This window comes from Nothoprocta perdicaria, unplaced genomic scaffold, assembly GCF_003342845.1.
Source record: "Nothoprocta perdicaria isolate Ctin4 unplaced genomic scaffold, notPer1 scaffold_25, whole genome shotgun sequence".
Lineage (NCBI taxonomy): Eukaryota > Metazoa > Chordata > Aves > Tinamiformes > Tinamidae > Nothoprocta > Nothoprocta perdicaria.
Window position 1 is genome coordinate 2,124,682 of NW_020455477.1, and position 25,679 is coordinate 2,150,360.

The 25,679-nt window shown below is 47.5% G+C and overlaps 1 protein-coding gene across 1 annotated transcript in view; it reads right to left on the minus strand.

Moving 5' to 3' along the window:
* EPHA4 (EPH receptor A4) overlaps nucleotides 1-25,679 on the minus strand; it is an 81,876-nt gene that overhangs the window by 50,309 nt on the left and 5,888 nt on the right. The window lies entirely within an intron of this gene.

Sequence of the window (25,679 nt, forward strand, 5' to 3'; positions counted from 1 at the left end):
AGAGGTTACTTCCAGTATTTACCACATGACTCATTCACATCTTATCATTTATTTACCACCTACAGCCCTGTGGAGCTCCCACTACATACACGTCTCCAGAGCAGCTCCTGTCACAGCCGCCCTCCTCCTCCAGGCCCAGCCACAGCTTCTTCTGTGTTTTACCCCTTCCTGTACCTATTTATTTTATTTATTTTCTTTTATGAAGCCCTCCAACGGGAAATGGAAAGGGCTTTTAGTATCACCTCCATAAAGCAGCAAATGACCTCAGGCTTATTAACTCGGGCCATTTATGGCATTTCCTTAACGAGCCCAACCTTTACGACGTGTCGCGCGCCACCAACAAAAGCCCCGCGAGACCCAGGCGCTTTCACCCACTTTGGCTGTCATCGGACCAGGGAATCTTATAAAAATACACAGCTCAAATGAGCCAGATTCCTGCTTCCCGAGTTTATATACGTGCCATAATCAGATAAGGTTCCCACTCGCAAGGTGCTTTGTGGCTGCGCTTCAAACGTTCCTGGGGTTTTGATTCCAATTGGAGCCGCAGCCTCGGCGGGAAGCGCCGCCGGGTCAAACCCGGCCTCCCCACATCCGAGGGGACACAGGAACAGACCCAGGCCCGTCAGGCAGCCAGGGCAGCAAACAAAGGCAACATGGGTAAAAATAACTTATTTTTCTTGCAATAAGAACTGTCAGGGGGGAAAAAAAGAGAAAAAAAAAAAAAAAAGGAGGAAAAGAGAAAATCACCTCTCGGTGCTTGGTATGAGCTGCAATATCTAGCGAACAAGCTGGGCTATCGGTTCCTGTCCTCTGCTGACTGGTTTAACAGGAGCTGCCAAGTGGCAGATTCTGATCTATTATTCCTGGTTTTCACCGTCATAAGTCAGGTCAGAAATATGCCTAAATCAATGTAAGGATGGACTAGATACCAACACACAGAAGCTCAGTGCCATACATAAAGGAAAGGAATGGGAAAAAAAGGCACAAATTGAGAATAGATTTAACTGCTCTTCTCCAACAAAATTCCTTCAGCTATCAAATAAGACAAAATATGTAATCTCTATTTCTCTTTATATGATCATGACTCACAGAAATTAAATGGAGAGTAGTCTTTTGCATCTTAGTATTAAAAATTTTAAATAATAAGAAATCTTGACCATAGTTTATTCTGTTGTGACTATAACATTTTACTGAAAATATTAGAAAAATGTCACAGGTAACATTTTTGTGACCGTTCCTCCCCACTTTCTCTCCAGACTCCATGGTTTAAAAGGGATTGGATGAAAACCATGGATGCTGAAAGGTCAACAGTTTATAACTGAAGGATTTTTTCCCCTTTGTTTCATTCAATGTATTTTGTTTTCTGCTATATTAAGCCCAGATCATTAATATTTCAAGACCTGAAGAAAGCTCCAAACGCAGGGGCTGCTTTTGAAGCCATTTTCCCCAGCCGCACTCCAGCTACTGTTCTTCCTTTCAGTGTGCTCCACGTTTTAGCATTTCACATAAGAGAACAGTTGAGAAGACCCTGCATTTAACCACCTGCCATTCCCCCAGCGAGCTCCATGTACTGTTCCTTAAAAGGTGAATTTTCCCCTAAAAAAAGGTGTTAATGTTCCTACTGCAGCTCAGGATGAGGTTTTTCTGCATGTTATCATTTCAGGAGAGAAGCAGGAAGCTTCAGCCCATCCCGTCCCCTGGAAGTCTCCATTACTTAGTGCCAAACCTCCATCCCACTCCTTTTCGGGGAAGGATTTGCTGGATACAACAGGGCATGAATGGTGTCTTACACAGCTTCCCAAAGATACCATTGTGAAAAAGATTAGTTCACATGTGCAATATAAACCTTGCATTGAATTCCTCAGCCTTGCCTTAATTAGTTCTTTCTGTTGAGTTTGAAAAAGGAGAGAGGAGAGAAAAATCTCTTTCTCATTCAGATCTCCTGCAAACACATGGAGGTTACAGCCATCTGCACTATATATATATATATATATATATAAGGAAAAGTCTTAAAACCATCTTCAGTGTAAAAAAATATTGTTTTCTTAGAGCTATTTCATGGTAATCACTGATTAAAATGGATATGATTAATTATGCTGGTATCTTTGAATACTTATTTTTAAAAAATCTATTTAATGTATATTTCTGTTAAAGCAAGATGGGATTTGTTGAACAGAGCTGGTCATCATTACATGCTCTTTTTCTTATAATTTACTAGTGATACCTGTGAAAACTGAGAAAAGTAGTGATTTGAAAAATTCCAGTACTTTGCTCAAATCTGGATCTACGTTTTCTCAAGCAATTTACAAGTTCCTTTTTCACATTAATCTTAATTTTTCACAGAATCTTGGGGTTTTCTGAAAAAAACAAACACACGCATATACATTTAGGCTGGAAAGTCAGTTTGCCTGCTTTCTGCAAGTGCTGAATTTTTCATCAACAATTTCAGCCAGTAATTTCAGATTTAAAAAAAAACAGTGGATACTTTTTTTAAAAAAAATCTACTTACAACTTTAAAATTGTTCAAAAAGATCTCCCAGCTCCTGCTTTCATTTTTATTTGTTGCAAAGGCACCGAATCTTCCCATCCCAACGCGGGAAGGTCCGGGCTCACCCTTGATGTGGCCGCGGCGCCCGTGGCCAGCGCCACGAGAGGAAATCCCTTTCAACCCCATGACTCAGCCTCCAGAGCAGGTGAATATTCAACCCCGGAAAACACACCGGCTTCCAGATTAGTAACTACGAAACGGAAGGGAATGACTGAGCTGAATTGGAAAGATGTCTGTTTGCTTAAGTAAATCTAGTTAAGTGTCTATGAGCTCCTATTGAACAGAAATTTGACAAATTAAGCTTGTGCAGTCACTGCATCTGTAGGAATAAAAAGTTAGTTTTATTCTTCTCCCTCTAATGTTCTCCTCATTCTTTAAAAAAAGACGGATTTTCTCCCTCAGATCGTAACAAAACCACATCTGCCACATAAGTAGGCAGCATCTTCTCAGCTCTCTTTTACTATTATTACCATTTCTGAACAGATTTTTGTGTGTTAATTATAGAACCCAATTGTTTGGATAGTCTCTTTTGATGAGCTTTCTGCCCCGCACCATGAACCTCTCCGTTATTGTACAGCTGTTTTCCTTCCAAATGCTCATCAGGGTTTCCTAATTGTCAAGCTGTCCCGGCGACTAGTTCTTTTGACCTAAAAGTCAAAGAAAGGGAGTCGCCCTGGTCCCCCCGCCATGAATACGGCGGGTCCCCCCGGCCCCCCTCGTGCCCACGAGACAAAAGCCTTTCCACATCATTGCCACTGCGAGCGTAATTGGGTTTGGGGTGAAATGAGAAGATTTTAAATAGGATGAATTAATGAGTTTCTTGTAAAATTAAGTCGTTCTCCTGGTCCAATCTAATTACTCACTGTAATGCCCCTGAGGGTGATAAATAAAGATCCTTAGAAGCCAGGAGAGAGAGGGAAGAAAAAAGAAAAACAGGAAAAAAGCTCCTTCTCCGGAGCCTTTCTTAAAGTCAAGTTGTAGAATTCGATGCGATGCACCAAAGGCTGTTTCCAAATAAAGTCAGGCTCCTTTGATGTCCACACTGCGATCTTTGTCTCCTATTGATAATGACTTCACATTTCCTACAAATTAAGAGGAGCTCCACATTTTTAACCCCCCTATCACTGAGGAAAGAACAACGCTGCTCTGCACCACACTCATATTCCTACCGCATGAATGACACACGGAAACAGGGACATCATCCCCCTGGGAGAAAAACACCCGGTTTTGGCACCTTTTTCCTTTGTGATTTGGGAAGGATTTAACCAGAGCTTCGAAGCTGCCCACGGGGGAGCTGCAGCGGGGCAGGGGCTGCAGTTAAACCTGCCCAGGTGGAAGCTGCAGAGAAATAAATGGTTTGGGTGGCTCTGAAATCTCACCAGAATTCAACCTTCTAAAGCCAAAGTCAGTGTAAATTGCATTAAACAGGGCTTATCTGATGGGATTTTTTTTCCTAATTCTGTAACCTCAAGTCAAAACGCACCCAGTTAAGCTGTAACTTAAGGACACAAACAACACCCATGGATGCTCTAGCTGTGCAGCACCCACACCGACTGCTCGCTGAAGGTGCCGACAGGAAGGGATGACCTGGGAACCACCCCAGCAAGGAAGATTATTGATTCCACCAAGTTACATTGACCTTCTCTTTCTCTTGCTACTTTGAATGTCTGGGGGTTCTCTCACAGAGCAGAGCCACTCCTCAGGTGTGACATTTGCCTTTCCATTCCTCAGGAACATCCTCTGACTCACAACCTTGTGGAGATTACAGACAGCAGCCGTGACAAGGGCCAGCTCCCTCACGCCGCACTCAGATACAGCCCAAGAGGCCCCACAGAGTGGGGTGGGTGGGTGGTTGAAACAGTTGATTCCTGGCTGACGGAGCCTCCTTTTCCAGGAAGAAGTCAGAACTTTCCACGAGGAAAGAAACCCCCGGGCAGCTCCGCTCCCTGCAGAAGGGATTCACCACGGCCAGCGCGGAGCTCAGCAGAGGACAGGGGCTCCATGCACAAAGTGGGAAGGACAGTCGGTGCTGACAGCACTGGGAAGGGGGGCCCTTCCCTTCCCGGCACCGGAGGCTCCTTTCCAGCAGAGCACTCAAGATCACACCAAGTTCCTGCCTGGGTTTCCGTACTGTAATGAACAGGAATGTCCCCTACTGAGCTGGGGATGCAGCGTCAGATTATGTATTTTTTCTTAAAGTAAATTGAAACAATAAATGGAGCCCATACTATTGAAAAGATCCCGCTTCTGGGAAGCGGCAAAGGAGCAGCTTCAGCAGGGAAAGCTCTGTCCACGAACGGGAACAACTCTAACCAGGTCTTCGCATTACTCCTGCCTCAGTCAAGCGTTGGGACGATCTCGCGCCACCCCTGCTGCCGCTGAGCTCCATTGGAGGCACCATCTCACCTTGAAGGTTTAATCACCTTCCTACAAGCTGGGAGATTCAAGAGATGAGCCAAGAATTCAGCTTCAAATAATCACCCAATTAAAGAAAAACAAGTTTGCAGTTTCTCTTAAGCAGAAGCAACAAGATGAGATTCACAGTGTTAAAAGATTTCTCAAGCGAGCCTCAGAACTTGAGCTTCTTAAAAAAAATTACAGACCATCATAATTGGGGAGGGGGGCAGTTATCAACTCAATTCTATAGAGAGAAAACCAAAACTACTCAAGTTTTATAATATACTCTAAGAATAGCTGATTAGGGAGCCTGCATCTCCACATTAACAAGCTCTAATCCTTCTGTCAGGGGAGCTGCTTACAGGATTCTCTCCCCAGCCAGTGTAAAGCACTGACAGAGCAGAGATCCGTATCTGGGAGCACTGTCCAACCAGCCTGGGATTGCCTCTCATCTCCTAAATCTTAAGGGCTCTGTAAAAGGCAATTAAACCTCCAGCTAGATGAAGCCCCGACACAGGACAGTGGCAGCCTGAGTGGTTTGAAAAGGAAAGGCCTAACGGAGCTGTGACATTCCTGTTTCCAGGGTCCACTTGCTCCTAATGAAAGCATCAGCTGTCACCAGCCCAACAGACAGTGCGAGCAAAGCATTAAAGAGCACCCAACGTGCTAGTTAGAGTTATTTTAAGGCTGCCTGTATTTTATATGTGCTAATAAAAATTCAATTGGCCTAAAATGTTGAATTACTTCTAATGAATTGTCTACTGACAAGAATTTGTGGATTGATCCTGCATATAAATCCTTCAATGCGGCTTCCTTCGTGCAGGTGGAATTTCACTCCCTAAAGCAGAACTCAACTTGGGTGTCATGCTTTCTGCTCCTGTTTGAACTTATATCATGACTGTGATCAAGCCAAGTCACTAAGTGAACTCTGGTTTTTCTAAAACTCGGGTGAGCAGCCTGACATAAAGTTCAGGCTCCTATCTCTGGAGCTAGAGCAAGATGCCTTAATATGGCTTAATCATCACATCCTCTCTAAAAGGCTGTACGACATGATTTAAAAAAAAAATGCTATTTCGGTCTCCCCAGAGAATTGCCTGACACAATGTTTTGGGAAGATGCCCAAATATAGACAGTTCTGGGGAGATCGGGTTCTACACAAGATAACAACACTGCACTATTTCTGACAGCTGAACAAAGCTGTGAGGGAAACAATGGCTTCAAACAGCCCTGCTTTGGCTCTGCCCAACCTTAAGAGAAAATAGATGGAGGCTCTTCCAGAGACTCCATCAACATCACTGTGAAAAACTATCAGTCCTCTACTAAGTAGTACATCAATCAAAATGGTGGCATGCAAATCATGATCCATTAAGTACTTCACACTTGATTACCCAGGACATTTTAGAGGGTCACATGCTGACGAGTTGCTTCTCCCTTCTTTGCCCTTTGCAATTTGGAGCTCACGAGCACTTCTAGTTCATTTCCTACGCAAAGATTCCCACAATGTTCAATTTCAACAGTCCAGTGTTCGTCCGTTTCTCCTTAAACTCCTCCTAGCTTTAGTTTTTCTTTATTCTATGCAGATCAAACCTCTTCAGAAGCGAGACATGACCCATGTCATTGCTTACATATCATAGTCCTCATCATTCTGAGGCCAGAGGAGTGAGACCCAAACCACTCAATATTCCCCTAGATATTTCCCCCCAGCCCCAATCGTGTCCTAGACTTGAAAATGTGGCTGACCACTTGCTCCACACCGTTCCAATTCACAAACCCAAAAACTTACAGGGAGGCATCACTCATTCTCACCCAGGATCCAATGTCTCCAGGCAAGGTGTGACCTCATGGCTTGAGCAGAGCCCTCGGGAGTCTCCCAGGTCTCATTTCGGGCTCTGTTGCAGACACCAAGGACAGCTGCCTAACCTTGCCCTTGTACTTACAGACTGCAGAATTCTTTAAGAATAAAAGCCATTTTCTCCCCTTTTCAATCAATCTAGCGCAGCCTCCCGCTTAGTAACCTGCAGGTCACCTCCCCAGGCCCGGGATCACAGCTCTGGCACAAGAGCTCACGCTAAGAAAGTGGAGAGCAGCGGCCTCGGGGCCCCGCTTTGGAGCTGTTCAAAGCACCAGCACCATGAACTTCACCAGGTCTGTCTCAATCTATGCACTTATGAGGTGGCAATGAAAAGCACAATAGATACATCCAAAAGCTGTTGTGAGGCTTAATTAAGCAATAAATGCATAAAGAGCACTCCAGATAAGCAGGTGCCAACACAAGGGAGGTGATGATTACTCCTGACGAAACCAAATCTCATGGCAAACAACCTGGCACAGTCAGCAGGGAATATCCAGGGCTCTCCCTTCAGAGCCGGGCAGGGGAAGCGGGTGGCGATTGCTTAGCAGCTCTTTCACATCATCCTCTTTGGCAGGATGCTCTCCATCGGAAAGTCAAGAGAAATGCCTGCATGGGCATTCCAAGCAGTCCCTATTTAAAAAACAAAAGAACTGGGAAGTTCTGACAGGAACTGCTCCTGTCAACAAGGTTTTCAATGGAAAAGAAGAATTTAGCAAGAAGAGGTGAAATCTCCCACCTTGGGGTGGCTGCAGCAGGAATGTGCTCCGACAGTTCCCACATTTTTGTCAAACCTCTGTTGTCTGGGAAAGAGGAGGAGGCCAAAAGCCCCTGCAGGCGAATACCTTGGCTGCTTCAAGCGCCTTTGATTTAGAGTGATAGTGGCTTATCTAGATGTTTGGAAAGTTATTAATGAGATCAGCAAATCCTCTCCGTGTATAAATTACAAATCACCCCCAGCAATAGCATGTAAATTATCAAGTCAAGTGAGAACACGCTTATTTGTCTGTGACAGCCTTTTACCACCAATAAATAAGGCAGGGAATTATCTGTGGAGAAGCACATCACTTGCAGCACGGAAGTGCAGCCTGTTATCTCAGCAGTGGAAACCCGGCAGTGACAGGGCCCCTTTGACGCGGGTACCAAGGGAGATGCCAACGAGCAGGGGCAACACAAGGTGCTGCTTCCCGGCCCACGGCACGGCTGCTGCGCGGCCCACGTTGCAGTGAAACCACACTGGTTTGGGTGCTGTCGGGAGCACGGGGCTCGCTAAGCACCGGCGAGGTGAATTCCATCTGGGACAAGCTCTGGCCGCAATAAAAACCGGTGTCTGTCCCAGTTACTAACGCAACGTAAGGCTCTGCAGGCGGTCTGGTGAAGGCTGCTCATCCAGCTGCAGGTTTCCTCCCTCTCGGCCAAGTTCGCGGTTCCTTGGGGGAAACTCACACAGGTCTCGTGGAGGCCGTTCCTCCTGCAGAGCCAGCAGGGAGGGCGTCCCCAGCGCCCCTCTGCCCCCCACAGATGTGGGGCTCTGGACACCCCTCACTGCCAGCACAGCCCAAGGGCAGGCAAGCGCTCACCCAGCCCGACCTGGCCCACAGGGCCCATTCTCCTGGAAAAACCTCCCTTTCAACCCCCCGCTTGATGCCACAGGGCTGCTGATTCGGCGCGAGTGACAAAACAAACAGCATTTTGCTTATAGCTGCAGAAGCATCCGTCTTCTGCAAAACTATTGGCAAATCAGCCCCGTGATACCATCACGCTTTGGCACGGAAGCTCTCACGGCTGATACGATGGAGCTATTCACTCAATGAATATCTACGTGATAAGCAAATTAGCGCAAGATAAAGACATTTATTGTGGCAACCAGAGAGCTATTTAGACAGGGCCAAACGCGGCCCTGACTCCAGGCCAGGCCACAGCAATATCGGCCTAGCAAAGAAACAGGCCTGCAAGTCTCACCTCACTCACCTGCCGCCGTGACTCACATCCTCCCAAGTCACCCCACATCCTTCCTGACACCATTAGCGCTGTTAGCCTGCAGCTTTCATGAGCGCTGCCGCTATCTCTTCTCACTAAACCATATCAAGACTTAGTTTTGGCCTCAGCAACCCACAGAGAGCTACAGGTAACATCCCAGCCACATCCAAGATGGCTTAGGAGAGCAAGGTTTGTAATCTCAATAGGGTAGACTTACACAGGCAAAACATTTGGATAGGTGGGACTGTCTTTCAGTACAGATTCCCAATTCCCATGGTTCCCTCCTTTTTCCCCTTTCCCCTTTTCAAGTATCAGTTGATTCATCCTGACTTAGAGAAAAATATCCTGCAAAACTTCACTACATTTCAGGTATTTCTGTGACCATCAAGCTCCCTGCAGCCAAAGGCACCAGGCAACTCCAGGTGGAGTGTCCTCAAAGCCAGAGCAGCCACCTGTGGCCACCACAGATTTGTGTCCACCGCACAGAAATGCTGCTTGCACTTGGCCTTTGATCACTAAAATCGGGGTCACTGAACAGCTAAGGGCCTTGCAGCTTTGGCCAGATGTCCTTGACTGTTGTAACACTAGATTAACAAGAACTTCATGAGTCCACCAGAAACATAGAAGAATATACTGAAATCCTATGCTTACTTTTTTCCTGCCTACATTCATTTGCTATGCCTCAAGTAAACAAACACAGGATTTTCTAGCAGACCCAAGGCAAGAGTTTTATGTGCAATCAAAACTTGAGGCAGTTCAAGCAGGGCAGAGCAGAAGGGAAAGCGGTGGCTGCAATGAATTAGTTATGGCATGTCTGATGTGTCAGGTTTATTCTCTGCATGTATTTCTCCTCTGTGAAGGTGCAGCCAAACAGAAGCCACTAATGGGTCGGTAAATTTGCACTGTGCCAGGCCAAACTCCGAATACATGAGATCAGCAACTAACCGAGAGGGTGGACGCTCTGCTGTATTTTATTTTTATGCATCTGCTTTACATTTTTGTGAGTGTGCCACTTAACAGAGCCTTTTTTTAAAAAAGAAAAAAAGTTATGCCCAATCACATAAGCAATCTCCTGCGAGAACGGCTCGAATCACCTTTGTCAACAGTAAGTGGGTTTTGACACCGCAAGCACTTAGTGACATTGCTGAAGTACACGGAGAGAAATACACACCATCGCCTGCATGGGTAATTGGAGGGCTTCGCAGGAGCAGGGGGTTCAAATGGATAATAAAGCGAGAACAAGTTCTAGGTCTAGATTAAACGTCCCTTACCTCAAACGGCCTTAGAGCAAGGGAAGAAGGAGGGTCATTCTTTGAAGGGAGCAGTTCCGCTCGATCCACCCACAACCTTCATGATGTCTCCTGATGTCTCCTGACCAGTGCCTGCCCACAGGAGGAGGCAGGAGCCTCCCCACTGGTTCGGACCCAGGTGAGGAGATGAGAGACTCCAGGGGCTCCTCCCTGGCACCACCACATGGGGCACTGGGTCAGAGAGTCCTTCACACGGGTGGAACCAAGAGCACCAATTCCAGCAGACGCTGACCTTCCAGCACCAGCCGCAGGAAAGCGGCACAAATACAAGGGCAAACTTCATCTCGGGCTCTGGAGGGGGACTTCCCTGTCAGAGTTAGTGACTTGTTAAACAAAGTTTTGCTGTAATTTGTGTGGAAATGTGAAGTCAGCAAATGCCAGCGGCAGTGACGGGCGGATATAATGACAATTAGAGAGGTGTGTCCGGATGCCTGGGGCATGAGCAATGATAAACGCTTGGGAAACTTCACCTGCCTGGACTGGGACAGAGGTTGTGGCCTTGGAGGAAGAAAAAGGATCCGACGTTGCCTTAATTAAAAGGAAAAATATAGGTCTAAACAGACATCCAAACAGTTCGGCCTCAGCTGGGAATAAAACTTACAGATTATGGGAATTAGTCTGAATCAGATCTCATTAAACAGACATAAAAAGAGTGGAGGAAGAAAGGACAAGCCAATGGTTACTGCAAGCATCTTTTTTGTGGCTGGTGAGAAATCCAAATTATTTTCCCATAATCATTCATTTGCACTCACAGGCTTTCCTAATGGATTTATCAGATCCCTGTTCACCTTCTCTGAACCATTTTTACTTTTAGGATGGATAACAATCCTCTCAAACTCCGAGGGGAAAGCACACAGACATATACTTTGGCTGATTAAACATTTAACATTAGCAACATCCATTACCACCATCAGCAGCTAGAGATGACTAACAAAGAAGAACATGAAATCACATTACGGCATTCAGCAAACCTACAGAATCCAGCACTTTTCACAGTCCAAAATAGCCTTCCTCACCAGCCCGGATCCCATCAGCCCATTCTTTCAGTGGAAAAAGCTGTTTTCTAGGCCACGGTGTTTTCCATTAATGCAATCTGATTTGCCACTGCACTTTAGAAAGCTAAAGTGAAAGCAAGATATAGAGAGGGAACACCTGTAACCCAGATAAGGTCTAAATCCCTCTATGTAGAGCAAGGGCAAAGAACAACTTGGAAACCCCCCCGTGGAGTGACGCGCCTGTCATCGCTGCAGGGGTCACGTCCAAGGAACTTGGCGTTATGACTGTTTTAAATAAACACAGATATACCCCTTAGCAACTGATGAAAAAACGCAAAGATCAAAACTTCCCCTGTGGTTTCATTGCCATTGCTCACACTTAGAAATGTATGACCTAGATAAATCTATGTCGTGCATTAGCTGATCTTTAGAAAGTTCTGGTCATTCAGAACATTGTATCCGTCTGCAACAAAACAAAGGAAACGAGGCGACACAATGATATTGTTGAAGCTGCAACACATTAATCCCGCAGGATAAAACCTTGCCTGGATGTTTCTAAGAACCGTCCTACCGTACAGGAGGAGTGATGAAAGAACCAGTGGCGTTTTTGATAGAGAAGATAATCACTCATAGGTAAGCAGCAAGCTAAACAAAATTTAACAAGCTCCATAAATCAATTAAAATTCAAAGCGCAAAATGGATGTAATGACTCACCACCGACTCGATCACTACTCATGAAAACATCTTAATAACAGAAGGTCCAAGTCTCCTCATGTTGACACCAATATAAATTAAAAGCAGCAAATTGAAATTCTGGTTGTTAAAGGAGTCTCACCGATATAAAAGTCACAAGCTGGAGAGCCAGACCCACGGGCTGCACCCTGAGCAGGCTGACAAGGAGTCCGATTTGTGCAATACCCTCAATCTGCAGGTGGGTGTTACGAGTCGCTTCACAAGCTAGACTTGCTGCAGCCCCACACGTATGTGGCACTGCTGTTCACAGACACTGCACGGCCTCCGTGACCGTGGAAAAAGGCAATTATGGCCTAAAAATCCTCTAGTGTGTCAAAAAATTAGAAAGAACAGAGCGTGGACTGCAAATGTCTGCGTTATAAACCAGCCTCACTGTTGGGGTGGGGGGCAGAGCAGAGGGAGGGTAATTCCCCATTTCTGCTTATTGCCCCAGTAAGACTTGCCACAATTCATTGCATGCAAGTCAGCCTTAAAAGACACCTCTAATAGCAGACTTGCACCTGCACTGAGGAGTTTACAAGTTATTGCAAGTGTGGAGAGGGAGGAAAAATGAAATCTGCTCCTGGTCTTCCAGATAAAAAATGAGGCTTTTTTAGAGCATAAAACACTCAATACACACAACACGCATATGGAAAGACACCTCTGCAGAGCTTCTTTATAAAGGCTGCTCCCGGTCTCAGGTGACACAGAGTGCATTAATTTGGCAACGCCTTGAGGTGTCCTGGAAAGTCAGGGATGTCACCACGGGGCCGCTGCGAGCAGAGTGGGGACAGGGAATTAGGAGCAGCACCCACGTGTTTGCAAGGGGAATTTCAAGCCCGCTCAGTTGACGCTGACTGGTTTGAGCTGAACCCCCAACCACAGCATGAGCTGATAGGCGGGGTTTTAGCAACTGAGCAGATGCCATGGGCAGCCCGAGCTCAGCTTTTAACCCTGGCCAGAGGAAGGGTTCAAAAATGAACCCGATACCCTTTGGAGATGGATATTGGCAGAAGCATTTCCCCTGCCAGGCACAAAGCGGCCGTTACTCATTGCTTACACAGCTCCTGTATCAAAGCTAACCCCCAGCTCACAGCATTAAGGAATCCATGCTCCGTGCCCGCCTGGGAGCCCGAGCGCCTTGGGAAGGGCCCTATGTTGAAGCAAGTGCAGGAGCGTGCGAGTCAGAGGGGCTCCAGGGCCAGGGCTCCAGCAGGGCGGGATGGGCACCGAGAGCCCTTTCCCAGAGGCCTCCCTGGGCTGCTCGGGATGCATCTGTCCATGGAAGGCTCTTCTAGGCCTGACTTAGGGCAATCAAAAAACCAGTTCCTTTCCTCTTCCCACAGTCACAAGGGGATCGTGCCCTTGAAGCCCCAGAGCAGGGAGTCGGGTGCAGCTGCCCATTCCTGGCACAGGGGAGGCAGGAGGGGCTACAAAACCTCTGCACGAGTTCCCAGGGGAAGCCAGCTGGGCAGAATCCACTGGGAAGGGGCAGGACCTCTCTGCAAATAGAAGCTTAGGAACAAACTGTTGGACCAGAGAGGTTAGCAAATGGTGAAACTAAACAAATAAACAAAAAAGGACTTAATAAAGAAGAGACGAGAAGGCCCAAGCGGGCTGATAGGCAGGGACTTCTCCTTGGGCCTCCCAGAGGTCCTGAAGTCTTGGCCAGGCTTCAGCCTTCTCCAAATGGGCTCAGACACCAGGTATCCAGCTGCCTGGACCTGCATCTGGGGCTCTGGGGCAATCAGAGCTATAGGGGTGGGAAAGCCCTTTCCCTCGCATCAAAACCTCACTAAATAACGAGCCCCAGGTGAACAGGGCCACTGTAAATCCCGGCAGTGTAAAACAACCCGCTCTGCTGACAGCACTAGAATAACCTCTGAGGTAAGGAACTCGAAACTGCTAATATTAAGATCAGTAGGATCTGCCAGTTACAAAAGGCACTTCTAGCTCCTTAAAAGCTTAAAACCCTGTGATTTGCAGGAACTCATCTAGCTCAAATGAATAATCTCTCTGTAGTTCACTAAGCTCATGAGTTTATGCTGGCAAACAAAATGACTGTTGGAGGTTGATGTTAACTCTTTGATCTGCTAAACAAATCCTTGGTGAATTTAGGTTCAATTACAGTCCTTAAACTTATGACATCTACAGTACTGCAACAAGTTAGTGATAACTGCCAATTGCATGTAGGAAACATGCACTAATGTGCACAACTTATACAAACCAATTGGCTCTATATAGACCTATATAGCACACTATAGCAGTTTTAGACATTTATTCCTATATATTTGTCAATACATAGATTACAGTACTAGTTAAAATGCACAGTCCACTATTACAGGGAACTTTCCACTTTGGTGCACCGAAAAGAAGTTGCTTTACTTGATTCTTGTGTGCATGCATATTCACAAATGCAGTTGCTGCTGCTGCTGAAATTTCATTTGCATGCAAAATAGCTCTGGTGCAAATTACCAATAACATAAGGGAGTCCATGAAATGTTAAAGACTTCAAAAGATGAGAGAAAGACTATTTGCATTTTGAGCCTGATCCAAAGCACATGAAAGTCAAGGGGAGTCTTTCCATTGGCCACAAGAGATGTTCAGACTCAAGGAACTCCTGGTGCCAGTTGCTGACATAACAGCAGACCAGCAAGACCACAAAATCCACCTTCTGAAGAAGCTGAAGGTTAATTCTGATAAATACTGATGTGCTGCTTTTCATCATGCCAGTTGGCTCTCAGCTTCTCTTGGGAAAACCTATGCTGCATTTCCTGCTTTCTGCAGCACTTCTTCCCTTTCTGATCCACCAGCTCCATTCCCATCTTTACATCTACACATTTTTCTCTGTGGTTGACAGCTTTTAACTTCTTCTTCCCTCTACAGATACTTAACTGCACAATGTATTATTTAATTCCACTAAAGTGCTTTATGAGACAAGTACCTGTAAAGGACTATAAATAGTGCCGAAATACAGGCTGTTCCAAGACGAGGGAGTATAACCATGCTCTGCATTCTCACCTTCCCCTCAATAAACATGCACAAATCCCTGGTTCACTACCTGCAAGTTTCCATCGGGGCAGCTTTCAGGGCTTGAAAACCTGGTGGTTCCTTTCATAATGCAGACAGGCAAGAGCAGCCAGCAGCTCGCTTGGAGCAACCAGCTTCATGAACCCGGCTCCAACGCTCATCCTTCTGCTGCGCCCGCCTGGCAACGCGGCTCTTCCTTGGGCTTAAATGTAGTAACATCCAGGCAGAAAAATCCTCCTCAACCAAGTGATGCAAAGCACTATGTGGTGTAAAAAACAAAAGCAGCCAACACATACACACACACATCCCCCAAGAGACAGGGCTTGTACCAGTGCTTCTTACTGCCAGAGAGAAAAAATAATCCCAGATTCAGTTAAGCTCAAATAGTTAATTTGAGCCTTTAGAAAGGAGTATGTTACTGGCATCCCCCCAAATGAAATGCACTAGTAAAAGGAGGCCTCCTGTAGCACAAACATTATTAATGAAAGCCCATCTGTTTTATACCTTTCACCAGTAAACAAAATCAACCCCACTGCAACAGCCCAAAAAAACAGGTACCAAAATGTAGTGCACATTTTTCTTTCTCTCTACACTTCAAAGTCATAAGCACTCTTCATATTTCATGGTAAAAGGTTTTATTTCTTGGTTCCCACCGCTCAGGTAATGGTATCGTAACTCAAAGATGGTGCAAGGCTTTATATAGCTCTGCCCTCGTAAACAATTTTAATATCTCCCTCCACATCCCAGCAGAGCCAGGGCCGTGCCCGGTATCTCCGTGGTCAGTACCTGCTTGTTGCTCTCCTTGGTGGGCAACGTGCAGCACGGCAGGATCAACCCGGGTTTCTGCCCGCGAGGGAGGCCCCTTTCCAACAAGGAGAGACACATTTACCAAATAACCCCAAGTGCGTGGAAGGGAGTGCAAAATTAAGCCAAAATGGAGCACAACTTAAGGCCAGGAGCTCAGTCCTGTGCCTGCTGCATGCATCCATCTCAGTGCTGACCTGTGCCTGGACACGGGGCGACGGAAGCGGCGCGGGAGGGAGGAACGGGCACGGAGCAGCACTCGGACTCCTTGGGGCCAAACTCTGGGCGTGCTGCCCTGCCACGTCCCTGCCAACGGCCACTCTCCAGGCCCCAGTGCTCACTGCCAAGGGCTGCATCTGGGCTGCAACACGGCGAGCCTACAGCAGCGGTGCCCGTGCAGCTACTGCAGCAGGGGCGGCTGCGGAAGAGGACCCCAGGGACTCTATTGCCTTGCTCCAAGGAGGCCAATCTGCACTTCAGCTGCTCCACTAGACGCCAACCCAGCTTGCTCTGAAGAGCCCCCAGTGAGAGCAATTCTCCCACGTGCTTGGACAATCCACCCTGGTGCTACGGTTCCCTATGGCTGTGAATATTCACCCCACGTCTAGCCCATCTTGCAGTTTATCCCCATTATTTCTTATCTTGTTCACAGCACACGTAGAAGAGGTTTCCAGCTTCCAAACCTGTAAGCATCTCTGAAAAAGGAAGAAACACCTCATTTCTGAGTAAACCCAAACATCCAGCTCCTCAAAGCTAACTGAACACTAACAGCCCCTTCGTGCTGGTCAAGAGACCAAAGCCCCCCATATCTGCCTACGTATCCAGGATCCAAGGTCTGGGCTACTTAGGAGGCACTGCTTTGTTATTTCAGTTATTTCCTTCTGGAATACAGCTAGGATATACTAACTGATGTGCAAGGAAAATCAGAATCCGGTATCTTCCAAATAGCCATTTTGAGGAACAAAATACAAAGTGCTCCCTTAGAGAAATTGTGTTTCCTCTCTCACAGGTACTTACTTGTTACCGAAGGCCTTCGTGCAAGATTCATGACTGCTGAGCTCAGAGCATTAAAAAAAAAATCTTTTGAGAAATCACACACTGACTGAAGTAGAGGAATCACAAACTAACACACAAAGAAAAAACAGGTCAAATCTGCACTGAACAACCTTGGCAATGTCTTTTTCAATCTCTCTATAGAGCATCAGCCATGCATACAGGTCAAAAATTAATTTCAGGCCAGATTTCTACTGCTTTAAAGTTATTTACTGAAAAGAAAAATGTCTAAAAGGACAGGGGATGATTTCCAGCAAATAGTTCAATTTCCCAAGTGTTCCTTTTGGATGAGTCATTCCCATCCACACCACTGGGCTGACAACTTCCCCATCCAGAATCAATTAGGGCACTAGTACCAGCCAGGTCCAAGTCTACAGAGAGCAAAAAACCCCTGGGAAAAATTACAGGTCTTTTTCCGGTACCTGCCACTACTTTCTGCTAATTTTAGGAAAGGCTTTTTCTAGCAAGGCTACAAAAGAAAAAAAAAAAAAAAGCTTTTTCTATGTTTTATTTCACCAAACAGAAAGCACTAGGTAAGGTGCCAAAGCACCACATTTTTACCTTCCTGCAATTAGAGCAGCAATTACCCTCCAAATGTGTTTTCAGAGGGCAAATTCTGCCCTCTGCTCTACTTGGACAGTGCCAAGTGAGACTGTCCAAGACCTAATCAGACCCCAAAGCCCATCTCACAGGTGCTCCAAGCTCCGAGACAGAAAGGTGACCTTTTCCACCCTACTCACAAGGTGCTGTAACAACGATGACGACAACATAGCACAGATTTTAGCAGAGTTCCCTTCCAAACAAGCAGCTTCCTCCTCATCTTGCCCAACTGAAGGGCACTTCACCATCGCACAGGACAGAAGCGCAAACTACTCAGCACTTGATGAAACGGAGGCTTCACCTTTAATAATTGCACAGTCACAGTTCTCTTTACAGGGTCAGCCGGGACTGAGGAAGGGAGACTTTGCCGATTGGCAAACGTGTTTGTATTTCAAAGGGCAAACTACAAAGTCAAACAGAAGGCAGTGTTTGCTCAGGAGTTAACTTGGCCACTTGGAATTTGCAGAGCTGAACCACCCACCCACGGAAAAAATGCCTGTCCTCTCTCTGCTGCTTTTTAACTCAGGCTGCAATACAGGTGTCCTGAGAGGTCCAATTACCACCATCTCTAAAGAAGGTTTCCTGACTGTATGACAACACCAGTAAAAAAGGCAGTTAGTATGGAAGTTCGGGCCACAGGGCTGCTCTAATTGCAGGAAAGCAGAAATCCATCTCCCACACTACAGCAGAGATCTACTGTCTCCCAATTTCACACCCCAGTTACAGCTCCTCCGGAGCCAGAATGGCCAACTCGGAGCAGTCAGTGTCCAGGCGCAGCCTGACAGAACTGGAGCGCTCCACAAAGCTGCCCACTGCCCCTCGGACACATCCCTATTAAAACACAGGCAGTTCCCTGCTGTTCAGGCATTTCAGTGCTGGATCAGCCCTCCCGTCTCCCTGCTTCAGCCTCCAACAAGAACTAGCACCGAGGACTTTCTACAGGGGCATCTCCTGGCCCTTTCCCAATGCACCGCAGCTCACACACATTCTTCGCATCACCACCCAATTCCTTTCACCTTTCCTATGTGTCCCCCACACAGACAGACCTTTGAACCACAGAAGTCCTTCCAAAGCAACGTGCTCCACCAGCCGCATCTGCACCGCGCAAATATCTACACTGCGCTCACCAAATTACCCTGTCCTTTGTTAAGGAGTATTGCACCCAAAGTTCAGACCCGCTGGGGGTTTCCAGAAGCAGGGGGGTTATTCCGAATGCAGCTGGGCATGACAGAGCTGTAGGTCTCGGATCAGCAGAGGGGAAAGATTCCCAACACGGAATGTCTTCCATAACAAACTGCAAAACGAGCCCTGGTGCATTAAGTGTAACTATTGCTATCTGAGATTAAATATTACCTGGAAAGTACTCTCATTAAGTGGAGAGGCCTTGATTAATGAGCAGGTGGATTGCATATAGGGACCCGGTCTCAATTTCTGCTGTCTTATTAGCTCTATGCTGGACACTTATGATCTCCACAAAAATAAATGAGTAAATCCAAGGACTAATTAGGAATGGACAAAATGTGTCAGCCTAATAACTGTTTCAGCACTTCAGAGATTAGGGGGAGTTGGCAGATGTGCAAAAGCAATGCTGGAGCCACAAAAAAGGAACAGCAACACAATCCAGTGGTTGTATTTTCTAGTATCTCCTCCTCTAGTATCTTCTAGAATCTCTGTTTCAGAATGGCCAGGGTGCAATTTGGATTATTGCAATTATTTGTTTGTTATTCTAACATTACAGTGGATACAGGCGAAGCTCTGCTAGCAGGGCTGTGTCTGCTTCCTAGAGCAGTACCAAGACATGCTAGCAAAGCAGCGCCAAGCACTGCCAGGGGCAGCAAACCAGCAGGGATTGGCCTCCCCAAACAGGCAAAGGCCTTTCCGGATGCAATGGGAACAGAAGCAGCTCCTTTTTTAACCAAACCCTGTCCAAAGCCATTTCCTAGAGCACGAGGGGCTGCACGGACATTGCGGGACCACCCAAAGGTCTTGGAGGTGCCCACACCAAAACGCAGGGATTTGGCCACCAGAAAACCAGTGAGAAGGGCAGAGCAGTCAATACCTTTCAGCAGCAAACAAGCAGGGGACACCGCCACAGTGTAAAACGGGCTCGAGCAGGGAACATGCCGGGGGACCCCGGGCCACCTCCCTGGGGCGCGAGCCAGCCCCTCGGCAGCCAGGCTCCCGCAGCCCCGGGACTGCCCGCGCAGCCGCTGCCCAGCTCGTGCTTGCTCAGCGAGCCAAAGGAATCCACGCACGGCGGCCAAGCACTGCCCAACTGCACGCCAGCATCTGAGGAGGAGTTCGGGCTGTTTGTGCCCTCCTATCCATCTCCCGCTTCTCCCTGCACCTTCCCTCTAATCCTCTCCACAACTACATGAGCTGCCTGATCTTTCCCAAGCTGGGGCTTTCCCTGAATCTGTTCTCAAAAAGCCATTCCTGAAGGAGCCCGGGCAGCAGATCAGGTGCCACCTGCACCAGGACAGCACCCTGCAATGCTCGGGTGCAGCCCAGAGCCTCCAACGATGCCCAGTACTCCCATCTAACCCCCAACAGGCTAATTTCACCTGGTGGCGGCCTTGCTCAGGCTGGACACTTCCAAGAAAATCATGTTGCAAGCAGCAAGGTCTTGTTCAACGACAGAAAACAACTGAAAATGAATGAATAGAAGCACCAAGCCCACAGAAGCAGTCGGCAGGGTCCTCATCTGCCCAGAGACGCATTTTGCCGGGGAAACAGACTTGTTCATTGAGGCTTTTGCAATGCAGCCTGGTAAGAAGCCTTTGGGATTTAAAATAAATAATAAAATAAACACATATGTGCAGCCTCTTCAAGTGTCCCAATGTTTTCTGCACCTGCTCAGCAAGAAGTGCCTAGCTAAAAATCATATTTCTGCAGCTCACAAACAGCATCGACAGCGGAGGATGCTCCGGCCTTTCTCCAGATGCTGATAATGGGAGAAGCAAAGCCGATTGTCGAGCCCACTCAGGCCGGCGAGAACGCGCAGCGGAGGCCAGACAGGGCGCCCCAGGTCACAGCAGCGTTATTACAATATTTAGGGAAGCAGCAGCGTTATTGACCGCTGCCTTTGTTCCCAACACACACAGGCTTCGATCACCGGCTAAATACAACATAAGCAATGGATACAATGACAGGGTTTAATTAATGGGCTCGGGAAGAACTGAAATACGTTACACGCACGAGAGGAACAGAAATCAATCAAACGTTTCGCAGGGCTCGTGACTTGCTGGCGCTTCGAGTTAAACTGGAGACAGAGGCGTGAAAATTAGGAGTGCTCTCCAAGTTAACGGGCAGGAAAAATCCCAGGTCTGACCCACAGCCTAAATCACATTTTCAAGGCCAAGAGGCTGGAATTTCACTTGCAGCAGCTTCCACTGCTGGTAGGATCCCGGCTCAAATGGCAAATGAGCCCCAGCCTTTGGGAAAAGCCCGTTTGTCCCGAAGGGCAGGGAGCAGGAAAGCTGCCCAAGAGGAGCTGCCCTCCCCGCTCACCCATCCTGTGCTGCGGGATCACACGAATGAATCTGGGATGAAGCATCCTGGGACCATGGGAAGCCGGGAGCTGACAACCAGTACAGAGCAGAGCTCCGGAATAACGAGCTGCTATTCACAGCACCTCGGCACGAAGAGATGGCACCATAAAACACGGACAAAGTGCAACTTGTTGCCTCGCCACTAAATTGTGAGCTTCATGGGGCTCCATGCTGAATGGTATGAAAAAAAAATCCAATTTGCTTTGAAGCGCATTAGTCTAACATCCTAATTATTGTTTACATTGCCATTTGCCTTCTATTAAGAATTGAATAATTACCCTGCACTTCATAGTTTAAAAATACAAGCAAACAGGATTATGTGGGTAATTAAGCCACTGCGCCGCCGCTCCGCGCTGTGGCTGCACGGCGCATCCACACGCGAGGCAAGCGGTCACCAGCGATCCCCTCGCTTCAAAGGACACTCGGAGGTGTCCAGCATTCCAGGTTGGAATTCCAGTCCTTTGGATACGCGGGAAGGGCCTCGGCAGCAAGAATCCTGGATTCCCAGCACACAGGGGTTCTCATTGCTCCCTCAGCTAAAGCACATGCCAGCTGCACCGGGGTTTCCTTTAACCTTGATGGCTCCTCCGCATTACTCTTTAAACTGCATCCCCTCCCTTCCCCATCGACTAATCGAGCAAAACTGAAGTTTTTGCACGTTCCTTTGTTGTTGTAAAAGAGCGTTTCCTCTGTTTAATTATGCACCAGGTTCCACACTGAGCACTTTACTGCCCCTGTGAAATTACCTTCAAGTTAAACACTAATTGCACATCCCAAAAAAGGACTCCCCCCATCCCAAACCTAACTTTTCCCTTTCATTTTTTATGGAATGCAGCCCCAACACAATCAGGGTTCCAATTTTACACTACTGATTTATAAAGGCGCAGAATGAAAACCGGTACTATAAAGAAACATAGTGCATTTATGCAGCACGTGTTCTAACTTATATCAATAAACCTTTCAACAAACCCTTCCCGAACAAGCCTGTGATTTGGGAGCACTTAATGAGCCTCAGCTTTATTTCCAGCCAAAGGCAATTTTAAGTGAAGTTGAAATAAAGAAAAGTTAAAAAGAAATGAAAGCCAGGAAAGCCAAAATAAAGCAAAATACGGGTTCTTGTGGAATCAGGAGGCTTAAGAGAGAAGAGTCTCCCCTGTGCCAGGGAAGGGCTCCTGGCACCTCCAGGCACGTGGTGCTGCCTAAGGCGGCCTGGAAATTCGGGAAGCCCTTTCCCATGATGGGAGAGGGCTGCCAGAGGCACGGTGCAAACTCTACCCTCCGCATCCCTCACACAAGGGGTTGGGATGGGAACGCAGCGCGTTTGCATCCAACCCAAATCTCGGAGTCCTGCATAAACAGAAGGGCTCGCTGGCTGGGGTTCCCAAAGGAAGCGCTCATCTCCTTTGTGAAGGGGGAAACGGGTGCCCTGCTTTGCATAGGGCCCTATACAAAAGATGCAAATGAGGAATTCGCTGCATGCAAAAGGCAAAGCGGCCGACAGCTGCCAATCCCCATTCACAGGGAGAGCTTCCTCGTCTCCCAAGGCAGGAAAATGAAGGGAACCAACGCGTTTGCTTCCCAGGGAGGGGAAGCAGGCCCTGAATATTCATAAAATGTCCACTTAGTCATGGGAGTGTTAATTGTGGCGGGTTCGCGGGGCCGGGTGACCTCACCTGCTCCTCGGGCTGATCAAAGGAGGTGGCACCGCGGGGTGCGCCCAGGTGAAACAGGCACCAAGTCTGGGGGCCTCTCTCTAATGCTCCAAGCATTAAATTAATAAGTCTCCCAGCACTAAAAGGTACCACTGAGCGTTTCCTTCAGCTTTCCTCCTCACGACAGCAATAAAGACCCAGTCAGTGGAGCATGTTCTTAGTCGCAGATAAATAACCCTTAAGCAGCCAAACTCTAGACACTGGAGCCATCACATGCAAAACGAGTTATCGAGTAAGATTAAGAAAGGCATAGACAGCAAAACAAAGCCCAAACACCCCATAAAAGTGTCCCAAAGTGCCGTGAGATGTTTCTCTGTGCTCGGCTCGAGGGGAGGGCTTTGCTGAGCTGCCTCTGACCACGACGCCAGCAGCACCCGGAGTCATGTCCAGGCTGCGAGCGGGGTCTCCTCTCCGGCAGCAGGAGCCTTTTCCCAGGAATGCTCCTTGGGAGAGAGGATCAGCCCCAGCCCCGCTTGGGATCGGCAGCAAGGAGGGCACCCCACAGGATCCACACATCGTTCCAGGGGCACCGAGTCCCTTGGGACACACGTCAAGTGCTCCCGGGAACAGCAGCGAATCTCTTCCTTAGGGATCACGGGAGCTGCACGAGGCTGTTCGGCAGCGCTCCCATGCCCCTCCTGGCAGCTTCTGTCTGCTCGTTCCTTCAAATCACAACATATCAAGCCTGTGCATTTTCCCCCTCTCCAGTGCCAAAAATAAGCAATCTGGGGAAGAAAAAAAAACATCTTTCAGTGAAATCTCAGCTCGGCGCAGTCTTAGTCACCCTTCTGATTATCCTTCCGTGCAGCCAGACTGCTCGCTGTTATCCCGACTAAAAACAGTCCCTGGCTATAAGGGGAGGCAAGAGCAAGCTGGTGCTGCCGCCCCCGGAGCAGCCACCGTCCAGAAGGGCTTCGCAAAGGGAAACTATTAATTAAATTGTTCTCTCGTGACGCGAGCTCAAGCGCCGCTCTCACTGATCACAGCTACTCTTCAAAGCTGCTGCTGAGATAAAAGGAATCTTATCAAATTATTATTTCTTACGGAAGCGCTTATCAAAGTTAGAAGGAAAATTCTAAAAACGGCAGTGAGATGAAACCAGAACTGAGCCATATTTTAAATGACACTGGATTTTCTGCCAATTGGCCGATTCACAGCTCACAAAAGCAAGTGTAGATGAAGACAAAGCTGTTGGCTCTCATAACCTTTACAATATCACAGTGAAAATCTCGACTGTCTCACATATTTATACTAAATGGCAGGTCTAAAATTGAGATTTGTAATTTCACAGCATCAAAATCATCACAGATGGCTGCAGTCTATTGCTTCTTTAATCTGCCTTTCCTCCCTTCCTGTTTTTTCTCTCCCATTTGAGCACAGAGATATGCATTTTATCACAAGGAAATCGCAACGAAAGCCAAACCACATCGTATTAATATGTAACAACATTTAAATGACAATGATACAAGCAAAGTTAGAAGCTACTCTGTGCCTCAGCTCTGCCCTAGAGCACCGATTACCTTAGCCTTGAAGTGGGTCACCCGTTAGGATAATTTCATGCTCCTCTACCAATATTCCTCACGTGTTCCTGCCTATATGGACAGCCAACAGCAGGAGAAATTTGGTGAAAGGAAACAAGACAAGCGCCCATACAAGAACAGAAACATCAAAGGCCATAAGAGTAAGATTATTTTTTCGTCACACATTCAGAGCTGCAAATTCGACACTAAGGAAAGACTCTGTCCCACCTAATGTTCCCAAAGATGGGACCAAGAGGGCAGAGCCTTGCTGCAACGCACCTGTGGAGCTTCCCACACAGAGCTCCATTAAATATTTAGCTCCTTTCGCTTCCTGCCTTGCCTTTTTGTGTACACAGGGGTGCTCGCTGAGACAGTTCCTATCAATAAAGCCAGCTGGAAAGAAATAACAGTCAAGGGAAGAAGAAATCTGTGGGATTATTTTCCACCCCCCTCCCCACCACATACACACTTAAAGAAAAATCCCACTGAAGGTCGGTGAGTCATTAACTCCCATTATAAGAACCACTTTGGAGGAATAGTGGCTTCCAATTAGGTTTCCCCCTACACACACCAGAAGCGGATCAAAAGGAGCAAAGAAAAACCCAAGATGTAGAATCAGGAGCTGGAATAACCTTGGAACAAGCGTTGGGAACAACCGCGCCAGCGTCGCCACGTTCTCCCAGCAAGTGCAAACCCTCTGCGGCGTCTTGGGCCGCAGGCTTTTGTCCAGAGTAAGATCTTAATCAATCCTAACTGTGACCCCGGGAGCAGCCGGGAAGATGGATGAGGAAACGGGCAACCTCTGACCTCTTTGTATCTGCCCTGCCACAATTGACCCATTGAAAAGTGATTGAGATGGAACCTGTTCGCTAGCCCCGCGCCGGCTCCTCGGCAGCCTTTTACCAAACTCCAGGGCTCTTCTCCTCCTCCTCTGCTCCAAATCCACAGGAATCCGCCCCGCTTCCCCCTCCTAGCCCGCCGGAGCAGAACGCTCGCTGAACTATGAAGTGAAGCGGGGCCAGAAAATGGCAAATCTCATTCAGCAGTGTCAAAGGCCAGGGTGCTTCGAAACTCCTCCTGGAAACCAGAGAGCAAACGGCAAAGTTCTGGTAAACTTCACAAATTAGGGAAGCTTCCCAGGAAACTCTTCTGGCTGCAGAGCGGCAAATGTTAGAAAAAGGAAACCACAAATAACCACTGATGAAATGGGTTTAGCGCTTTCAAATTACTTGCTGGCTCAAATCCTCCAAAGAGCTGGCACAAGTTAGCTCTGCTCTGCAGAACAGCTGACGAGTGGTTTTCTTCTTTCCAGATATCGCCTCAGTTGGTTTTCCTTCAAGTTGGGAAACATTAATGGGGTTTCCTGAGCCCAAGCTTCTCTGGGTGCTGCTAGAAGCTTGCAGGCAACGTAACCAGGCACCTTCATTCCCAAGGTGCATTCCAAAGACATCCACCATCACTCCTATTGCGCACCAGAAAACCCCTGAGTAATCTCCCTGGAACAGCATGGGATTTGTTATGCAATTACCTCCTCCCTTCCATGCCATTAGATCTGTTAATGCGGGCCAGTACTGACCAAACAGCCCTTGAGGAGAGGG